The sequence below is a fragment of the Hyperolius riggenbachi genome, chromosome 10, assembly GCF_040937935.1.
Source record: "Hyperolius riggenbachi isolate aHypRig1 chromosome 10, aHypRig1.pri, whole genome shotgun sequence".
NCBI lineage: Eukaryota > Metazoa > Chordata > Amphibia > Anura > Hyperoliidae > Hyperolius > Hyperolius riggenbachi.
Genome location: NC_090655.1, coordinates 198603672 through 198620682, shown reverse-complemented (window position 1 = coordinate 198620682; position 17011 = coordinate 198603672). Strand labels below are relative to the sequence as shown.

At 42.2% G+C, this 17011-nt stretch overlaps 11 non-coding genes across 11 annotated transcripts; all 11 read left to right on the top strand.

Annotated features, from left to right (window-relative positions):
• The first annotated feature begins 7433 nt into the window (after positions 1-7433).
• TRNAG-CCC (transfer RNA glycine (anticodon CCC)) lies at positions 7434-7504 on the top strand. The gene has a single exon. It is a non-coding gene; the product is annotated as a tRNA-Gly (tRNA).
• Positions 7505-8324: 820 nt separating this feature from the next.
• Positions 8325-8395, top strand: TRNAG-CCC (transfer RNA glycine (anticodon CCC)). Its single transcript has one exon. It is a non-coding gene; the product is annotated as a tRNA-Gly (tRNA).
• A 619-nt stretch (positions 8396-9014) lies between these two features.
• TRNAG-CCC (transfer RNA glycine (anticodon CCC)) lies at positions 9015-9085 on the top strand. The gene has a single exon. It is a non-coding gene; the product is annotated as a tRNA-Gly (tRNA).
• A 1252-nt stretch (positions 9086-10337) lies between these two features.
• On the top strand, positions 10338-10408 carry TRNAG-CCC (transfer RNA glycine (anticodon CCC)). The gene has a single exon. It is a non-coding gene; the product is annotated as a tRNA-Gly (tRNA).
• Positions 10409-11027: 619 nt separating this feature from the next.
• On the top strand, positions 11028-11098 carry TRNAG-CCC (transfer RNA glycine (anticodon CCC)). The gene has a single exon. It is a non-coding gene; the product is annotated as a tRNA-Gly (tRNA).
• An 819-nt stretch (positions 11099-11917) lies between these two features.
• TRNAG-CCC (transfer RNA glycine (anticodon CCC)) lies at positions 11918-11988 on the top strand. Its single transcript has one exon. It is a non-coding gene; the product is annotated as a tRNA-Gly (tRNA).
• An 820-nt stretch (positions 11989-12808) lies between these two features.
• Positions 12809-12879, top strand: TRNAG-CCC (transfer RNA glycine (anticodon CCC)). The gene has a single exon. It is a non-coding gene; the product is annotated as a tRNA-Gly (tRNA).
• An 819-nt stretch (positions 12880-13698) lies between these two features.
• On the top strand, positions 13699-13769 carry TRNAG-CCC (transfer RNA glycine (anticodon CCC)). Its single transcript has one exon. It is a non-coding gene; the product is annotated as a tRNA-Gly (tRNA).
• Positions 13770-14589: 820 nt separating this feature from the next.
• Positions 14590-14660, top strand: TRNAG-CCC (transfer RNA glycine (anticodon CCC)). Its single transcript has one exon. It is a non-coding gene; the product is annotated as a tRNA-Gly (tRNA).
• Positions 14661-15278: 618 nt separating this feature from the next.
• Positions 15279-15349, top strand: TRNAG-CCC (transfer RNA glycine (anticodon CCC)). The gene has a single exon. It is a non-coding gene; the product is annotated as a tRNA-Gly (tRNA).
• An 819-nt stretch (positions 15350-16168) lies between these two features.
• On the top strand, positions 16169-16239 carry TRNAG-CCC (transfer RNA glycine (anticodon CCC)). The gene has a single exon. It is a non-coding gene; the product is annotated as a tRNA-Gly (tRNA).
• The last annotated feature ends 772 nt before the right edge of the window (positions 16240-17011 follow it).

Here is a 17011-nt window from a genome sequence, read left to right as displayed (position 1 = left end):
CTGCTCCCATTGGATGACCTCAGTATAAAGATCTGCTTCCTGCAGGGTTTCCTTGGGTTTTTCATAGCTTCAGCTTAAGCCTGCCTTGCTGTCGCTTTAGCCCCCGATCGTGTTTATTGTTATAAAGATACTTTGCTGGTCTTTGCATCATATATTGGTTCATTGCCCATATATATGCATACCAGCACGTTTATTATTTTCCTTGTATTTGTGTTACGTTAATACATCAGTGTCGCTGATGTATACGTACACGAACTGTTTATATCCTGTGTGCAGTTAGTCAGCTTTCCAGCACGTTTTGGTAGGTTGCGCGTACCGTGACCATCCGTGCTGAGGTAGTTACCCTGCTCCTGGTACCGTTTGTGGATTGCGTTCATCTCTGCGAAGAGATAACGAATCCTTCTGAATCCTGTTCTGTTACTGTTGGTGGATTTCGTTCATCTCTGCGAAGAGATAACGAATCCTTCTGAATCCTGTTCTGTTACCGTTTGTGGATTGCGTTCATCTCTGCGAAGAGATAGCGAATCCTTCTGAGTCCTGTCCCCTGTATTACTCCAGTCTTAGTCAGCGTTCCTGCTTATGTCATATATCGGTTCATTGCCGATATATACATATGTTAGTCAGAAGTTACAAATAGTTTCATTGATAGCTGTAATTGTAATATGCTAGGAAAACATACTTATTGTATATTTATCTGTGTTACGTTCATCTATCTTAATCCTGCTATTTTCTGACTATCCTGTCCTGTCTTTGTGAGGCACGCCATCGCCGCATCGCATTGGCTGCCTCATTCCAGTCTGTCTGGTTTTGGACGCTTGCTGTCGCTAAGTAGCCGCTAGCTAGCAAGCGTTCATTCGGTCTACCTGTCCTGATCTCCTCAGTTCTGGTTTGTGCGCTCAGCGCTACTTTGCGCTGAGACGTTATAACGAAAGCATTGTTTGTGGCTGTCAGATCTGCACCGGCTCTGTGCGCCACAATCTCCTTTTGGAGTCAGTCCTCCCCTCCACTATACTAGGGATAGCCTGTTTCCTGGTGCTAGTGTGTGTACCTCCTCCACGCCAGCTCATGCGTTGCATGCTGACTGTGGAGAATACACCACCAAGCCTTACATTATGAAAACCCCATTACCAATCCCCATTGTGGGGGGGATTCCCAGAAAGTATGACACTGTTAATTATGGTTCCTGTTCCTTTAAAAAATTTGAAGAACTTAGCTCTGAAACAGAAAATGAGTTTTTCTCTGAATGTGCCAGGTTCCTGACCAATCCTGATCTCCAAGCGACTCCTGTTTCAACCTGGGCACTCCAACTAAGTTATATTTTGTTTAAAGGGGAATTATTCCAGTGGGCATTTGATGTTCTCAATCATTCCGATTTGAAAGATAGACCGCTGGAATTTCTAGCGTTTGTGATCCATAACTGGTTGCGCATAGATCCATTGCCTTTTCCTCTTAATGAACTCCTAGCAGCAGGCCAATCAGCTGCTCCTTCAATTGCTTGCAAGAATGAGCAGCAAGCAGAAAGTGTTACTGATAATTTTCCTGCAGCTTTGAATAAATCACCAAAAACCGCAAGGTCAAAGGCAAAACGCAAACGTTCTAAGAAACGTGTCCAATCTGCAGAATCATTATCCTTAGCGACTGAGACCTATAATGAGATTCTGCCATTAACAGATAATGAAATGCAATTGTCTTTCAGGGGAGTTAAATGGACTTATGAAACTACTAATGAACTTTCCTCCCTGGCTAGGGAAAATAAAGATTTTTGTTTAAAAGAATTATCTGAGTATGATTATGATGAGATATTACAGAGTATTGAACAAATCAACTTATTTGTGAACCAAGGGAAGTTTGCATACACTACAGTTCAACACTTGCTACAGGTATTGGAAATTCTTAAGAATAAGGAATCTGCCAATCACCTGCTAATTAACCCTATACATGTGCCTGCCACAATCATATCTGCAGACTGTGATCAGCCTAAATGTTTCGCTGTTAAGTATGCATGGGATCCTCCATTCGAGAGGGGAGAGATGGAAGCCCTGGTCTGTGAATGGAAGAATGATTCAAGTTCATTTTGTCAATTTTACAGTGCAAAAAGTGAAATGGTATTGAACGCATGCATTAAGTCAGCCTATAACCTAATAGAGGCTGGTGTGTGTAGGTATGACCGTGTGGCTCCCTTGATTGATGTGTGGGAACTGATTTTGGATGATTTTTATGTGACTCCGAATTCGCAAATTTGGCGTTCTGACCCGCCTGCTTCAGCACCTTTGGCTGATTCAGCAGGTGATTCGGAGCTCTTTTTGTGTGAAATTGAAGTTCCTGCAATTCCACCCTGTACCAGGGATAACTCAGTGTTACTTCCCAGTAAAACAGAAGCCACTGATACATTCTTAACCTTGCCCTGCGCAAATTTCTCAGCAGAGAATCCAGAGGTCCTGCTGACTTCCGAGTCCAGTCTAGCCAGTACTCATGACTCTTTGTTTAGTGAAACAGACACCAGAAAAATCTTGCCTGTCTCTGCAAACACTTCTGCAGAAATTACCTGTGTTAATAAAGTTCAACTCCTGTCTGATCCAGCAGATGCCAGTAGGTGCACTGCATCAGTTTCCGAGTCCCAGCAATCCTGTCTAGTAAACTCAGAACCCCAGCATCTGAATTTTCCAATTTTACAAATGAATGGTGATTCAGATGCGCAAACATTGTGTCTTGATCTTCCTGTTTCTACACCTCGCTCTAGTTTCGTGAATAGCTCAGAGCATCTGCTATGTGAACCTGAAATCGCAGAATTATTACCTTGTTCAGAAAATTTTCCAATAAATTTGCCCTGTACCATGAATTGTGCAGTAGATCTCTCCAATGAAACTCAGGTCACAGAATCATTATGCTGTCCAGCAGGTGCTTCCATGGTTTTGCCCTGCAATATGGACTGTTCAGTGATCCTGTCCAGTGAAGCTGTGGTCGCAGAGTCTTATGCTTCACCCAGTACTTTGGATACTTTAAACCCTCTAGCAGAGGAGGCTGAAGCACTGCTTACCTCAGTTGGTGTTGCAGTAATATTCACTTGTCTAGCAGCTGTTTTGGAATTAAAGTCTGCTCTAATAAAACTTGATGAATTTCTGCCCAGCAAAGCAGAAGCCATTGAAATATTGTCCTCGTCAGCAAGTGTGTCAGATACCTTGCCCTGTACACAGTCTGATTTAACCAATGTTGAGTCCCTCTCCAGTGTTGTAACAGCCGAGGAACTCCAGCCCTGTCCTCTGAATGTTTCAGAAGTCTTGCCCTGTAACATGGATAATTCTGATTCTCTGGTCAAAATAATAGAAATCTCAGAATTTCAGTCCGGTCTGATGAGTGTTCCTGAAACCCAGCCCTGTATCCTGAAAGATTCTGGTTCTCTGGCCGCTGTGGCAGAGGTTCCAGAGTTCCCTTCCTGTCCAGGGAATTCCTCAGTTTTGCCTAGTCCAGTGGGGGCTGCTGCAATACTGACTTGTTCTGCAGCGCCTCATGAGCTCCAATCCAGTGTATTAAATGAGTCTCTGTCCAGTCCAGAGGTAGTTGTGGAGTCCCTGTCTGGTTCAGTGCATACATCAGAAGATTTGTCCTGTCTTGTTAGTGCCCCTGAATCTGATTTGTTACTGACTTTGCTGGAATCAGCGACATCTAAGTCTGATCCAGCATTCTCGTGTAAAAGTCCAGTAGTTGCGAAGTTTAGTCATGATGATTTTTTTTTGGCCAGTCCTGGTTTTGGTCCTGTCTTGGCTGACCCTGAGGCTCACAGTTCCTTGACATGCCCAGAGGTTTCTCTTGTGCCGGTGTGCCCAGATGTTCTTTGTGTGCCAGAATGCCCAAGTGTGTCTAAGGTGTTAGCGTGCTCTGATGCTTCCTTAGTGGGAACACGTTCTGATATTGCCAGTCTGCCTGCATGCCCAGAGATGGTTCTGGTCCCTGAAAGCCCTGATATTGATGTTTGTCCTTGTGGCCCTGACTCGGGAATTGCCCTAGGTTCCATAGGGGTTCTTGATAGTTCTCCATGTGAGCCTAAGGGGCATTCTGACCTATGGGGATCTCTTTGGAGCTTCAAGGTGTTCTGGGAGGTCTCTGAGAAAACTTGTCCTGGTGCCTTGGACTGGTTCAACAGTGGGTTTTGTGTTGGTAAAGACAGTACCGGTGGGCATTGCAAAGGCTTTGGCGTTTCTGAACTGTTCCTGGAAGGCGGTGGGTATCGCTCAGGGAGTTTCGGAGGGCTTTCTTCTGGAAATCATGGTTCTGATGGGTGTCACACTGGGGCTTGTAGTACTGATGGGCATGGTTCTGTAGGTTCTGGTTCTGATGGGTCCAGTCTTGTGGGGACTGATTCTGGAATTCGGTCTTGCCGGGCTGTCCCGGTCATCATGAATTATCAGTCAGACTGTTTTGTTGGAAATTTCAGTTTTGAAAAGCGTCTGGAATCCACTTTTAAAGGCGGGGGTACTGTAATGATCGCTGCTGCAGCAGCTATTACTGGAAGTATTAGTGCTGCAGCTCAGGCAGTTCTGATCTATTTCCATGCAAGTTGCATAGCTTTGTCTGTCTTTCCCTGCTGTCAGCTTGTGACTGATTATCATTCACCTGTGTGGGAATCTGCATGTCTGCTCCCATTGGATGACCTCAGTATAAAGATCTGCTTCCTGCAGGGTTTCCTTGGGTTTTTCATAGCTTCAGCTTAAGCCTGCCTTGCTGTCGCTTTAGCCCCCGATCGTGTTTATTGTTATAAAGATACTTTGCTGGTCTTTGCATCATATATTGGTTCATTGCCCATATATATGCATACCAGCACGTTTATTATTTTCCTTGTATTTGTGTTACGTTAATACATCAGTGTCGCTGATGTATACGTACACGAACTGTTTATATCCTGTGTGCAGTTAGTCAGCTTTCCAGCACGTTTTGGTAGGTTGCGCGTACCGTGACCACCCGTGCTGAGGTAGTTACCCTGCTCCTGGTACCGTTTGTGGATTGCGTTCATCTCTGCGAAGAGATAACGAATCCTTCTGAATCCTGTTCTGTTACTGTTGGTGGATTTCGTTCATCTCTGCGAAGAGATAACGAATCCTTCTGAATCCTGTTCTGTTACCGTTTGTGGATTGCGTTCATCTCTGCGAAGAGATAGCGAATCCTTCTGAGTCCTGTCCCCTGTATTACTCCAGTCTTAGTCAGCGTTCCTGCTTATGTCATATATCGGTTCATTGCCGATATATACATATGTTAGTCAGAAGTTACAAATAGTTTCATTGATAGCTATAATTGTAATATGCTAGGAAAACATACTTATTGTATATTTATCTGTGTTACGTTCATCTATCTTAATCCTGCTATTTTCTGACTATCCTGTCCTGTCTTTGTGAGGCACGCCATCGCCGCATCGCATTGGCTGCCTCATTCCAGTCTGTCTGGTTTTGGACGCTTGCTGTCGCTAAGTAGCCGCTAGCTAGCAAGCGTTCATTCGGTCTACCTGTCCTGATCTCCTCAGTTCTGGTTTGTGCGCTCAGCGCTACTTTGCGCTGAGACGTTATAACGAAAGCATTGTTTGTGGCTGTCAGATCTGCACCGGCTCTGTGCGCCACAATCTCCTTTTGGAGTCAGTCCTCCCCTCCACTATACTAGGGATAGCCTGTTTCCTGGTGCTAGTGTGTGTACCTCCTCCACGCCAGCTCATGCATTGCATGCTGACTGTGGAGAATACACCACCAAGCCTTACAGCGCGTGTGTTCATATGATAGTGGAAGCCTGCCTATGTATGTGTTCATATACCAGCAAGCCCCCTATCTTAATATTTTCAAACCTTTTCTCAACCTAGTCTTGTCCAAAGCTATAAAATATTAAAATCCTCTTTAGAAAAATGCAGAATGTCCCGATATTAACTGTTGAACTAACTATACGGTGAAATGCTGGATAAAATATGTGGAATAAACCTGACCTTTGAAGTTTGGGCAAAGATTCCAGAAACAAAGATGGCGCCTGTAGAAAAGTCATGTGACCAGAGCCTCAAAGTATAAAGGGAGAAACCACCCCTCCCCACCTTAAGCCACACCCTGAGGAAGGCCATTGGCCGAAACATGTCGGGGGGAGGAGCTACCTGAGGCCGGCCTCATCCACCTCCTCGTTCCATACCGTTGCGAGTGTGATCCCCGCTGTTGCGCTGTCACGTGGGCACGCGCGGGTAGATCTACTACACCAACCACACGGCAACTATCCACAGGATTATGCAGCGCTGAGAAACGCTAAAAGAGAGGTATCGTATACCCTTGGGGGATTGATACAATAGAGTCATAGTGACCCCCTAACAAGGCTGGTGAATAAAGCGGACTCTCTGACTCTCTGACTCTAGCTGTGCATGACATGCATGTTTAACGCTATGCTGAAACTACAAAACTGCTGTTAACAACTAACTACTGCTTATCAATGCTTACTAACGTGGAAGGCTGCGCTTGGATTGCATCTTTGTGCACAATAGTGCTTGCTGCTGGCTAAAGGATCGCAGATATAACTCTATCAGTGACATTTTCCAACTTGGAGACAGCATGTTTTTTACTGGACTCTGAAGGTCTGGAACCTGTTCAACAGTGATTTTTGATTAGCACGTGCAACTTTTTCTTTGAGTCATGACAACTATCACAATGCATGCAATAATTCCTGTGGGATGAATGGTGTGAGTGCATGTATGGAGCGAATGAGGTGGGGAACTGCTGTGCACTCTCTGGAGCTCTTTGAGTGTTTTAAATGGTTTTAAATGTAGTGGAACTGTTTCACAATCTTTTTGATTGCCTATTCACAATAAAGTAACTTTTTGATATTGGCAAGTGAGGCCTGTTTGAACTTTTTGTTGTGGGCATAGAGGTCAAAGTCTTATCTCTTGCAGGTGTAGCTATCATGTGCCACACTTTCCCGAACCTAAAGCAAAAGCTTATGCAGGTTGAATGATTTTTTCCTTCTAAACAATGCACGGTGCCTGCCTGTCCTGCTAATCCTCTGCCTTCCAATACTTCTAGCCATAGACCCTGATCAAACATGCAGATCAAATTTTCTGACTACAGTTGGACTAGATTAGCCACATGTTTCAGGTGCGGGACTCAGAAACTACTGGTGCTAAAAAGATCAGCTGGATGTAAGATAACCTAGATTATTTTTTGTAAAAAATCAATATGTTAGCCTCCGTATCCCTCTCAATTTAGGTTTCCATTAAACCAAACAGAGCCAGGAGCTTCTATGTGACATCTACACTGAATGTGCACAGCAAACTACTGTTTTTCTTACTGCACAATTTTCTAAATGAGCTGGATAGGCTACATTTATGTAAGGCTCTTACAAATAGCTTGATTTTTGCTTGATGATGATGAAAGATGTCGGAAAGCAGTGGCTGAGGCTTGAGCCTTAAGACAAAATGCACACAAGCGCTAGTAGTGTAGGGGTATCATGCAAGATTCCCATTCTTGCGACCCGGGTTTGAGTCCCGGCTAGCGCCGGATAGCACTTTTATACGTCTTCAGTCAAAAGAAGCAAGGAAATGCATTTCCACTTGATAACATTTCCAAAGTCTTATCTCTTGCAGGTGTAGCTATCATGTGCCACACTTTCCCGAACCTAAAGCAAAAGCTTATGCAGGTTGAACAATTTTTTCCTTCTAAACAATGCACGGTGCCTGCCTGTCCTGCTAATCCTCTGCCTTCCAATACTTTGAGCCATAGACCCTGATCAAACATGCAGATCAGATTTTCTGACTACAGTTGGACTAGATTAGCCACATGTTTCAGGTGCGGGACTCAGAAACTACTGGTGCTAAAAAGATCAGCTGGATGTAAGATAACCTAGATTATTTTTTGTAAAAAATCAATATGTTAGCCTCCGTATCCCTCTCAATTTAGGTTTCCATTAAACCAAACAGAGCCAGGAGCTTCTATGTGACATCTACACTGAATGTACACAGCAAACTACTGTTTTTCTTACTGCACAATTTTCTAAATGAGCTGGATAGGCTACATTTATGTAAGGCTCTTACAAATAGCTTGATCTGTAGAGATAGCTACCTAGAGCAGATTCAAAGTAGTGAAAATGTTAGCAGCTAAAGTGTAGCAATTGTGAAAATTAAATTAAAATAAGCTTGCATTGCCTTTCCTTTAAGTGATATACTCCAAAAGATGTCTTCAGAAAGTTTTTTGAGAATTTCACCTTGGCCAGCATGCTTAGAAAGATTGGTAGAAAAACAGTGCATTTTTGCTTGATGATGATGAAAGATGTCGGAAAGCAGTGGCTGAGGCTTGAGCCATAAGATAAAATGCCCATAAGCGCTAGTAGCGTAGGGGTATCATGCAAGATTCCCATTCTTGCGACCCGGGTTCAAGTCCCGGGTAGCGCAGGATAGCGCTTTTATATGTCTTCAGTCAAAAGAAGCAAGGAAATGCATTTCCACTTGATAACATTTCCAAAGTCTTATCTCTTGCAGGTGTAGCTATCATGTGCCACACTTTCCCGAACCTAAAGCAAAAGCTTATGCAGGTTGAACGATTTTTTCCTTCTAAACAATGCACGGTGCCTGCCTGTCCTGCTAATCCTCTGCCTTCCAATACTTCTAGCCATAGACCCTGATCAAACATGCAGATCAGATTTTCTGACTACAGTTGGACTAGATTAGCCACATGTTTCAGGTGCGGGACTCAGAAACTACTGGTGCTAAAAAGATCAGCTGGATGTAAGATAACCTAGATTATTTTTTGTAAAAAATCAATATGTTAGCCTCCGTATCCCTCTCAATTTAGGTTTCCATTAAACCAAACAGAGCCAGGAGCTTCTATGTGACATCTACACTGAATGTACACAGCAAACTACTGTTTTTCTTACTGCACAATTTTCTAAATGAGCTGGATAGGCTACATTTATGTAAGGCTCTTACAAATAGCTTGATTTTTGCTTGATGATGATGAAAGATGTTGGAAAGCAGTGGCTGAGGCTTGAGCCATAAGACAAAATGCTCACAAGCGCTAGTAGTGTAGGGGTATCATGCAAGATTCCCATTCTTGCGACCTGGGTTCGAGTCCCGGCTAGCGCAGGATAGCACTTTTATACGTCTTTAGTCAAAAGAAGCAAGGAAATGCATTTCCACTTGATAACATTTCCAAAGTCTTATCTCTTGCAGGTGTAGCTATCATGTGCCACACTTTCCCGAACCTAAAGCAAAAGCTTATGCAGGTTGAACAATTTTTTCCTTCTAAACAATGCACGGTGCCTGCCTGTCCTGCTAATCCTCTGCCTTCCAATACTTTTAGCCATAGACCCTGATCAAACATGCAGATCAGATTTTCTGACTACAGTTGGACTAGATTAGCCACATGTTTCAGGTGCGGGACTCAGAAACTACTGGTGCTAAAAAGATCAGCTGGATGTAAGATAACCTACATTATTTTTTGTAAAAAATCAATATGTTAGCCTCCGTATCCCTCTCAATTTAGGTTTCCATTAAACCAAACAGAGCCAGGAGCTTCTATGTGACATCTACACTGAATGTACACAGCAAACTACTGTTTTTCTTACTGCACATTTTTCTAAATGAGCTGGATAGGCTACATTTATGTAAGGCTCTTACAAATAGCTTGATCTGTAGAGATAGCTACCTAGAGCGATTCAACGTGGTGAAAATGTTAGCAGCTAAAGTGTAGCAATTGTGAAAATTAAATTAAAATAAGCTTGCATTGCCTTTCCTTTAGGGCTCGTTTCCACTATCGCGAATCTGCATGCGTCCAACGCATGCAGATCCGCACATGTAATACAAGTGGATGGGCCTGTTTCCACTGTAGCGTTGTTGAGGTGCGTTTTTTTCAGCGTGAAAAAAACGCACAAAAGAGCCAACGATTTCGCCTGCGTCGGGAATCCGTGCGAATCGCCGCTAATGTATTTAATAGTAAAAACGCATGCGTTTGTTACATGCGTTTTTATCCGCGATTTCGCGTGCGATTTCGCACCTTTTTCAATTTTATTTAGCCCTGGCAGTGTCATGGTTAATTTCGCATGGCACCCTGCCATGCGAAATCGCATGCGAAATCGCGGGTAAAAACGCATGTGGAAACGCATCCGCATGCGTTTTTACAAGCGTCGGAATGCGGCCGAAATCGCGTCGCAACAGTGGAAACAAGCCCTCAAGTGATATACTCCAAAAGATGTCTTCAGAAAGTTTTTTGAGAATTTCACCTTGGCCAGCATGCTTAGAAAGATTGGTAGAAAAACAGTGCATTTTTGCTTGATGATGATGAAAGATGTCGGAAAGCAGTGGCTGAGGCTTGAGCCATAAAATAAAATGCCCATAAGCGCTAGTAGTGTAGGGGTATCATGCAAGATTCCCATTCTTGCGACCTGGGTTCAAGTCCCGGCTAGCGCAGGATAGCACTTTTATATGTCTTCAGTCAAAAGAAGCAAGGAAATGCATTTCCACTTGATAACATTTCCAAAGTCTTATCTCTTGCAGGTGTAGCTATCATGTGCCACACTTTCCCGAACCTAAAGCAAAAGCTTATGCAGGTTGAACGATTTTTTCCTTCTAAACAATGCACGGTGCCTGCCTGTCCTGCTAATCCTCTGCCTTCCAATACTTCTAGCCATAGACCCTGATCAAACATGCAGATCAGATTTTCTGACTACAGTTGGACTAGATTAGCCACATGTTTCAGGTGCGGGACTCAGAAACTACTGGTGCTAAAAAGATCAGCTTGATGTAAGATAACCTAGATTATTTTTTGTAAAAAATCAATATGTTAGCCTCCGTATCCCTCTCAATTTAGGTTTCCATTAAACCAAACAGAGCCAGGAGCTTCTATGTGACATCTACACTGAATGTACACAGCAAACTACTGTTTTTCTTACTGCACAATTTTCTAAATGAGCTGGATAGGCTACATTTATGTAAGGCTCTTACAAATAGCTTGATTTTTGCTTGATGATGATGAAAGATGTCGGAAAGCAGTGGCTGAGGCTTGAGCCATAAGACAAAATGCTCACAAGCGCTAGTAGTGTAGGGGTATCATGCAAGATTCCCATTCTTGCGACCCGGGTTTGAGTCCCGGCTAGCGCAGGATAGCACTTTTATACGTCTTCAGTCAAAAGAAGCAAGGAAATGCATTTCCACTTGATAACAGTTCCAAAGTCTTATCTCTTGCAGGTGTAGCTATCATGTGCCACACTTTCCCGAACCTAAAGCAAAAGCTTATGCAGGTTGAACGATTTTTTCCTTCTAAACAATGCACGGTGCCTGCCTGTCCTGCTAATCCTCTGCCTTCCAATACTTCTAGCCATAGACCCTGATCAAACATGCAGATCAGATTTTCTGACTACAGTTGGACTAGATTAGCCACATGTTTCAGGTGCGGGACTCAGAAACTACTGGTGCTAAAAAGATCAGCTTGATGTAAGATAACCTAGATTATTTTTTGTAAAAAATCAATATGTTAGCCTCCGTATCCCTCTCAATTTAGGTTTCCATTAAACCAAACAGAGCCAGGAGCTTCTATGTGACATCTACGCTGAATGTACACAGCAAACTACTGTTTTTCTTACTGCACAATTTTCTAAATGAGCTGGATAGGCTACATTTATGTAAGGCTCTTACAAATAGCTTGATCTGTAGAGATAGCTACCTAGAGCGATTCAACGTGGTGAAAATGTTAGCAGCTAAAGTGTAGCAATTGTGAAAATTAAATTAAAATAAGCTTGCATTGCCTTTCCTTTAAGTGATATACTCCAAAAGATGTCTTCAGAAAGTTTTTTGAGAATTTCACCTTGGCCAGCATGCTTAGAAAGATTGGTAGAAAAACAGTGCATTTTTGCTTGATGATGATGAAAGATGTCGGAAAGCAGTGGCTGAGGCTTGAGCCATAAGATAAAATGCCCATAAGCGCTAGTAGTGTAGGGGTATCATGCAAGATTCCCATTCTTGCGACCCGGGTTCGAGTTCCGGCTAGCGCAGGATAGCACTTTTATACGTCTTCAGTCAAAAGAAGCAAGGAAATGCATTTCCACTTGATAACATTTCCAAAGTCTTATCTCTTGCAGGTGTAGCTATCATGTGCCACACTTTCCCGAACCTAAAGCAAAAGCTTATGCAGGTTGAACTATTTTTTCCTTCTAAACAATGCACGGTGCCTGCCTGTCCTGCTAATCCTCTGCCTTCCAATACTTTTAGCCATAGACCCTGATCAAACATGCAGATCAGATTTTCTGACTACAGTTGGACTAGATTAGCCACATGTTTCAGGTGCGGGACTCAGAAACTACTGGTGCTAAAAAGATCAGCTGGATGTAAGATAACCTACATTATTTTTTGTAAAAAATCAATATGTTAGCCTCCGTATCCCTCTCAATTTAGGTTTCCATTAAACCAAACAGAGCCAGGAGCTTCTATGTGACATCTACACTGAATGTACACAGCAAACTACTGTTTTTCTTACTGCACAATTTTCTAAATGAGCTGGATAGGCTACATTTATGTAAGGCTCTTACAAATAGCTTGATCTGTAGAGATAGCTACCTAGAGCAGATTCAAAGTAGTGAAAATGTTAGCAGCTAAAGTGTAGCAATTGTGAAAATTGAATTAAAATAAGCTTGCATTGCCTTTCCTTTAAGTGATATACTCCAAAAGATGTCTTCAGAAAGTTTTTTGAGAATTTCACCTTGGCCAGCATGCTTAGACAGATTGGTAGAAAAACAGTGCATTTTTGCTTGATGATGATGAAAAATGTCGGAAAGCAGTGGCTGAGGCTTGAGCCATAAGATAAAATGCCCACAAGCGCTAGTAGTGTAGGGGTATCATGCAAGATTCCCATTCTTGCGACCTGGGTTCAAGTCCCGGCTAGCGCAGGATAGCACTTTTATATGTCTTCAGTCAAAAGAAGCAAGGAAATGCATTTCCACTTGATAACATTTCCAAAGTCTTATCTCTTGCAGGTGTAGCTATCATGTGCCACACTTTCCCGAACCTAAAGCAAAAGCTTATGCAGGTTGAACAATTTTTTCCTTCTAAACAATGCACGGTGCCTGCCTGTCCTGCTAATCCTCTGCCTTCCAATACTTTTAGCCATAGACCCTGATAAAACATGCAGATCAGATTTTCGGACTACAGTTGGACTAGATTAGCCACATGTTCCAGGTGCGGGACTCAGAAACTACTGGTGCTAAAAAGATCAGCTGGATGTAAGATAACCTACATTATTTTTTGTAAAAAATCAATATGTTAGCCTCCGTATCCCTCTCAATTTAGGTTTCCATTAAACCAAACAGAGCCAGGAGCTTCTATGTGACATCTACACTGAATGTACACAGCAAACTACTGTTTTTCTTACTGCACAATTTTCTAAATGAGCTGGATAGGCTACATTTATGTAAGGCTCTTACAAATAGCTTGATCTGTAGAGATAGCTACCTAGAGCGATTCAACGTGGTGAAAATGTTAGCAGCTAAAGTGTAGCAATTGTGAAAATTAAATTAAAATAAGCTTGCATTGCCTTTCCTTTAAGTGATATACTCCAAAAGATGTCTTCAGAAAGTTTTTTGAGAATTTCACCTTGGCCAGCATGCTTAGAAAGATTGGTAGAAAAACAGTGCATTTTTGCTTGATGATGATGAAAGATGTCGGAAAGCAGTGGTTGAGGCTTGAGCCATAAGATAAAATGCCCATAAGCGCTAGTAGTGTAGGGGTATCATGCAAGATTCCCATTCTTGCGACCCGGGTTCGAGTCCCGGCTAGCGCAGGATAGCACTTTTATACGTCTTCAGTCAAAAGAAGCAAGGAAATGCATTTCCACTTGATAACATTTCCAAAGTCTTATCTCTTGCAGGTGTAGCTATCATGTGCCACACTTTCCCGAACCTAAAGCAAAAGCTTATGCAGGTTGAACTATTTTTTCCTTCTAAACAATGCACGGTGCCTGCCTGTCCTGCTAATCCTCTGCCTTCCAATACTTTTAGCCATAGACCCTGATCAAACATGCAGATCAGATTTTCTGACTACAGTTGGACTAGATTAGCCACATGTTCCAGGTGCGGGACTCAGAAACTACTGGTGCTAAAAAGATCAGCTGGATGTAAGATAACCTAGATTATTTTTTGTAAAAAATCAATATGTTAGCCTCCGTATCCCTCTCAATTTAGGTTTCCATTAAACCAAACAGAGCCAGGAGCTTCTATGTGACATCTACACTGAATGTACACAGCAAACTACTGTTTTTCTTACTGCACAATTTTCTAAATGAGCTGGATAGGCTACATTTATGTAAGGCTCTTACAAATAGCTTGATCTGTAGAGATAGCTACCTAGAGCAGATTCAAAGTAGTGAAAATGTTAGCAGCTAAAGTGTAGCAATTGTGAAAATTAAATTAAAATAAGCTTGCATTGCCTTTCCTTTAAGTGATATACTCCAAAAGATGTCTTCAGAAAGTTTTTTGAGAATTTCACCTTGGCCAGCATGCTTAGAAAGATTGGTAGAAAAACAGTGCATTTTTGCTTGATGATGATGAAAGATGTCGGAAAGCAGTGGCTGAGGCTTGAGCCATAAGATAAAATGCCCATAAGCGCTAGTAGTGTAGGGGTATCATGCAAGATTCCCATTCTTGCGACCCGGGTTCGAGTCCCGGCTAGCGCAGGATAGCACTTTTATACGTCTTCAGTCAAAAGAAGCAAGGAAATGCATTTCCACTTGATAACATTTCCAAAGTCTTATCTCTTGCAGGTGTAGCTATCATGTGCCACACTTTCCCGAACCTAAAGCAAAAGCTTATGCAGGTTGAACGATTTTTTCCTTCTAAACAATGCACGGTGCCTGCCTGTCCTGCTAATCCTCTGCCTTCCAATACTTCTAGCCATAGACCCTGATCAAACATGCAGATCAGATTTTCTGACTACAGTTGGACTAGATTAGCCACATGTTTCAGGTGCGGGACTCAGAAACTACTGGTGCTAAAAAGATCAGCTTGATGTAAGATAACCTAGATTATTTTTTGTAAAAAATCAATATGTTAGCCTCCGTATCCCTCTCAATTTAGGTTTCCATTAAACCAAACAGAGCCAGGAGCTTCTATGTGACATCTACACTGAATGTACACAGCAAACTACTGTTTTTCTTACTGCACAATTTTCTAAATGAGCTGGATAGGCTACATTTATGTAAGGCTCTTACAAATAGCTTGATTTTTGCTTGATGATGATGAAAGATGTCGGAAAACAGTGGCTGAGGCTTGAGCCATAAAACAAATGCTCACAAGCGCTAGTAGTGTAGGGGTATCATGCAAGATTCCCATTCTTGCAACCCGGGTTCGAGTCCCGGCTAGCGCAGGATAGCACTTTTATACGTCTTCAGTCAAAAGAAGCAAGGAAATGCATTTCCACTTGATAACATTTCCAAAGTCTTATCTCTTGCAGGTGTAGCTATCATGTGCCACACTTTCCCGAACCTAAAGCAAAAGCTTATGCAGGTTGAACAATTTTTTCCTTCTAAACAATGCACGGTGCCTGCCTGTCCTGCTAATCCTCTGCCTTCCAATACTTTTAGCCATAGACCCTGATCAAACATGCAGATCAGATTTTCTGACTACAGTTGGACTAGATTAGCCACATGTTCCAGGTGCGGGACTCAGAAACTACTGGGGCTAAAAAGATCAGCTGGATGTAAGATAACCTACATTATTTTTTGTAAAAAATCAATATGTTAGCCTCCGTATCCCTCTCAATTTAGGTTTCCATTAAACCAAACAGAGCCAGGAGCTTCTATGTGACATCTACACTGAATGTACACAGCAAACTACTGTTTTTCTTACTGCACAATTTTCTAAATGAGCTGGATAGGCTACATTTATGTAAGGCTCTTACAAATAGCTTGATCTGTAGCGATAGCTACCTAGAGCGATTCAACGTGGTGAAAATGTTAGCAGCTAAAGTGTAGCAATTGTGAAAATTAAATTAAAATAAGCTTGCATTGCCTTTCCTTTAAGTGATATACTCCAAAAGATGTCTTCAGAAAGTTTTTTGAGAATTTCACCTTGGCCAGCATGCTTAGAAAGATTGGTAGAAAAACAGTGCATTTTTGCTTGATGATGATGAAAGATGTCGGAAAGCAGTGGCTGAGGCTTGAGCCATAAGATAAAATGCCCATAAGCGCTAGTAGTGTAGGGGTATCATGCAAGATTCCCATTGTTGCGACCCGGGTTCGAGTCCCGGCTAGCGCAGGATAGCACTTTTATACGTCTTCAGTCAAAAGAAGCAAGGAAATGCATTTCCACTTGATAACATTTCCAAAGTCTTATCTCTTGCAGGTGTAGCTATCATGTGCCACACTTTCCCGAACCTAATGCAAAAGCTTATGCAGGTTGAACTATTTTTTCCTTCTAAACAATGCACGGTGCCTGCCTGTCCTGCTAATCCTCTGCCTTCCAATACTTTTAGCCATAGACCCTGATCAAACATGCAGATCAGATTTTCTGACTACAGTTGGACTAGATTAGCCACATGTTTCAGGTGCGGGACTCAGAAACTACTGGTGCTAAAAAGATCAGCTGGATGTAAGATAACCTAGATTATTTTTTGTAAAAAATCAATATGTTAGCCTCCGTATCCCTCTCAATTTAGGTTTCCATTAAACCAAACAGAGCCAGGAGCTTCTATGTGACATCTACACTGAATGTACACAGCAAACTACTGTTTTTCTTACTGCACAATTTTCTAAATGAGCTGGATAGGCTACATTTATGTAAGGCTCTTACAAATAGCTTGATCTGTAGAGATAGCTACCTAGAGCAGATTCAAAGTAGTGAAAATGTTAGCAGCTAAAGTGTAGCAATTGTGAAAATTGAATTAAAATAAGCTTGCATTGCCTTTCCTTTAAGTGATATACTCCAAAAGATGTCTTCAGAAAGTTTTTTGAGAATTTCACCTTGGCCAGCATGCTTAGACAGATTGGTAGAAAAACAGTGCATTTTTGCTTGATGATGATGAAAAATG